Genomic DNA, 4,302 nt, shown 5'->3' with positions numbered 1-4,302 from the left:
AAGAAAAAAAGCCAAGTTAAGGCCGGGAATTCATAAGTAGATTGGAGAGAAGAGAAAGGTCTATGATAAGTAATGAAAAACAGGGTAAATTAAAAAAGTTGTCTTAGGGTTTCTACTGCTATGACAGAACACCATGACCAAAATGCAAGTTGTGGAGGAAAGGATTTATTTGACTTACACTTCAGTACTGCTGTTCATCACTCAAGGAAGTCAGGACTGGAAGTCAAACAGAGCAGGAACCTGGAGGCAGGAGCTGATGCAGGGACCATGGAGGGGAAATGCTTACTGGCTTGCTTCCCGTGTTTTGCTCAACTCACCTTTTATTGAACCCAGGATCAACAGGCCAGGGATGGCACCACCCACCAATGGGGCTGGTTCCTCCCCTATTGATCACTAAATGAGAAAATGCCTTACAGCTGAATCTCAAGGAGGCATTTCCTCTGTTCAGGCTTCTTCCTCTGATGTCTGTAACTTGTGTTAAGTTGACACACAAAACTAGCCAGTGAGTTTTAATCAGGAATTGGGACAAAATAGATGGACAAGACTTGGCTGAAGGGGTGGCGGTGTGAGTAACGGCTCAGGCTTTGAGGCGATGCAGACTAAAGCTTGCCTGTCTGCTTCCATGGCTACCATGAAGGTGCCACCCAAACCTGGTTTGATGGCTTCATCTGTTACTGATCAAGGAATTCTATCTATCTATCTATCTATCTATCTATCTATCTATCTATCTATCATCTATCTATCAATCATATATCTATTTATTTGGTTTTTCTAGGTAGGGTTTCTCTGTGTAATAGCCCTAGGCTGGCCTCAAATTTAGAGATCTGCCTGCCTCTGCCTTGTGAGTGTTGGGATTAAAGGCATGTGCCTACATGCCAGACTTGATCTTTTTTTTTTAAAGACGATAAACAATGGGACACACAACCTAAAATCTGAAACCAAACACAAGAGAAAAACATAGCTGAACACTGCATAGGAATAAAGATGCTGTGCTCCTGGTGGCTGCATGCCTTCAAATGCATTGTGGTAGCCCTTAAGTGGCTCAGAGGATGGGAAGGATTTGGGGATAAGTTCTTCCACTTTTCAGTCAGTCACAGATCCAACATTGCAGGATGCTGCCTCCATAAAAGTCAAGAATCTATCACAACTTTGTAGGTTGTACAAAACAAAATAGCATGACCATGATGAATCCCTCCCTTGCAAGGTAGCAAAGAACTATAGGAGACAGTTCAAGCTGCTGTATGGGGAAAAAAGCTGTCTGTCTACCCACCTATGTACACACTCAGCAAGAAGAAAACCGAGGCTAGACTGAGGGAGTTTAAGAACGAACAGATGGAACAGATGGAACAGATGGGTGATTTGATAAGGAATAAATAGCAAATTTGAAGAGTCACTATTTTAAGGAATTATCTCGGTCTCTTTGTATTATTTACCTTGACTCTTAGCTGTTGGGAATGGTAGCTGGGGATCTGGTGTTTCTTTCTGCCATCATCACCTTCTAACTTGCAGCTACCATGCATGAGTGCATCTCCATCCCCATTGGCTAGGCTGGTGTCCAAATCGGCAATCCCTGTTGAGAGATCTACTGTCTGGAACATGCCATTCAAGCTGATGGCCTGATGCAAGTGACAGGACCATTAGGGGAGGACACCTTCAGAGAGACAAGGTATTGGCAAGCATGTGCCCTGGACAGTGTTCATAGATTGGGAACCCACAGTTATTGATGAAGTTTGCACTGGTACCTACTGCCAGCTCTTCCACCACGAGCAGCTCATCACAGGCAAGGAAGATGCTGCCAATAACTACATCATTGGCAAGGAGATCATTGACCTTGTTTTGGAACTAATTAAAAAACTGGCTAACCAGTGCACAGGTCTTCAGGGCTTCTTGGTTTTCCATAGTTGTATGGGGTAAACTGGTTCTGGGTTCACCTCCCTGCTGATAGAGGAGCTCTCTGTCGATTGCAGAAAGAAGTCTAAGCTGGAGTTCTCTATTTACTCAGACCCTAGGTTTCCACTGATGTGGTTGAGATCCACAATTCCATCCTCATCACCCACACTACCCTGGAGCACTCTGATTGTGCCTTCATATTCCCAGTGAGGTCATATATGACATCTGTTGTAGAAACCTTGACATTGAACACCCAACCTACACTAACTTTAACTGCCTTATTAGCCAGATTGTGTCTTCCATCACTGTTTCCCCAAGATTTGATTGAGCCCTGAATATTGAACTGACAGAATTCCATACTAACCTGGTGCCCTACCCCCGTATTTGCTACCCTATGCCCATGTATGCCCCAGTCATCTCTGCTGAAAAAGTCTACCATGAGCAGCTTTCTGTAGCAGAGATCACCAATGCCTGCTTTGAGCCAGCCAACCAAGTGGTGAAATGTGACCCTTTCCATGGTAAATATATGGCTTTCTGCCTATTGAACAATGATGATGTGGTTGCCAAAGATGTCAATGCTGCCATCTAGTTTGTGGAGTGTTGCCCCCCTGACTTCAAGGTTGGTATTAATTACTAGCTTCCCACTATGGTTCCTAGTGGAGACCTGGTGAAGGTCCAGAGAGCTGTATGCATGCTGAGCAATACCATAACCATCACTGAGGCCAGTGCTCACCTAGATAAATTTTTTTTTGATGTGTGCCAAGTGTGCTTTTTGTGTGGTGAGGGCAGGGAAGAGGGGGAGCTCTCTGAGGGATTCTGTTGAAGGATAGGGCGAGGAAGAAGGAGAGGAGTATCTAGCTACCCTTTTGTTTTCTTTTTGGTTTTTGGTTTTTGAAGATGGGGCATCTTTGTGTGTAGTCCTGGCTGACCAAGCTGGCGTTGAACTCAAAGAGATCCACCTGCCTCTTCCAAGGGGTTGAAGGTACTCACCACCACCAGCACCACCATCTGGTCCATTTTATCCTTTCAGCTCTTGTACCATGCAAAATTCCCAAAGCTTCAGCTTCAACATTAGCTGGCAGACATCATTCTTCTAATTGTGGTATTTTCATTCATCATGCCTTCTCTTCTTCAAATGTGCCTCTAAGGTTTTCCCATGATGTCTCTAAGAAAAAGCTTTAAGAACAGGCAGCCCGGGACAGGTGACAGAAGCCTCGGGGCCTCAAGGCGAGGGCCACTACAACCAGAAAGTGTGCCATGGAGAGGTGGCAAAGAGAGAAAATGGAGTTATATGTGTGCTGCGGCAAGGTTAACTGGAGAAGAGAAAGCGGTGACAGGGTGAGTGGCAGATGAGTAGACCATGTAACATGATGCCCAGTAGGGTCAAGCAGGGTAGTGTGCAGTGAGATCTCCCTGGCTCTGAAAATGACAGAGGTCTGTCATGAGGAATGGTTCACTTTCTGGATTGTACCTCCTTGAAGAACCACCTTGGTCCATGATGCTACCAGAGGCCATGTTGGTGCCTGTGGTCCATGATGCTGACACAGGCTGTGATGAAGCCTGATATCCATGAGGGTGTTCATAGTCAGTACTGCTGACTAAGGCCATATTAATGGCAATGGGATGAGCTGCCACTGAGGGCCATATTGATGTAATTGGCCTATGTTGTCATCTGAGGCCACGGTGATGTTCACGTCTGTGCTGCCACAGAGGGGCATGTCTAGGTCTGAGGTCCTGCTGCAGACTGGGTCTGTGTTGATGTCCACGACCGACACCAGGATGATGTCAGTGATCAGGGCTTCAAAAGGCACTGTGTGGCTTTCAGCAAAGAGAAATGCATTTACACAAAGTACAGAAAACAGGTGATATTTAATATCATCCAGGAGGCAACTGCAAAAGGCACTAAGTGCCTTACAGCAAAGGAAATATATTCACACTAAGTATTGAAAAGAGTGGAAATTCTGTATCAAGATCACACTAGGATAGAGACAGGGAAACTACTCAAGCAACCCAGGCATGCCTTGGAAGAAGCCAAGAAGAATCCAACAGTCAGGGATAGGAAGCATTTCCTCCCACTGGGGTGTCTGACTGTTCCCTGCAGTGAAGCTAGAACTGTCTGTCCAGAAGGGCCAAGGCAAGGTCAAGTCTTCATCCAGTGAGGGGAACACGGCAAGGACACTGGCAGCATAGGAAGGAAATCCAGGGCTGTCTTGGATTGGGAGAAAAGGGACAGGCAATGACCTTGTTCTTCCAGTGGAAAAAGGATGCAGGCAAAGGTGCCAAGGAAGGTTTTTTTTTACGTTGGAAAAATATGTTAAAAGACCCAGAGACATTCTGGGGATCATTCTAAGTGCCCCGCTGGTGGGTAATCTTCTTTGAATGAGTTTCTCCACAGTCTTCTTCACATTTGAT

General features: G+C 45.6%; 1 pseudogene; it reads left to right on the top strand.

Annotated features, from left to right (window-relative positions):
- Positions 1–1,514: 1,514 nt before the first annotated feature.
- On the top strand, positions 1,515–2,390 carry LOC101826880 (annotated as a pseudogene).
- Positions 2,391–4,302: the final 1,912 nt, after the last annotated feature.

Source organism: Mesocricetus auratus, unplaced genomic scaffold, assembly GCF_017639785.1.
Source record: "Mesocricetus auratus isolate SY011 unplaced genomic scaffold, BCM_Maur_2.0 Super-Scaffold_100691, whole genome shotgun sequence".
Classification (NCBI taxonomy): Eukaryota; Metazoa; Chordata; class Mammalia; order Rodentia; family Cricetidae; genus Mesocricetus; species Mesocricetus auratus.
Note: the sequence above shows the minus strand (reverse complement) of the source record. Positions and strands in the feature narration are given on the sequence as shown.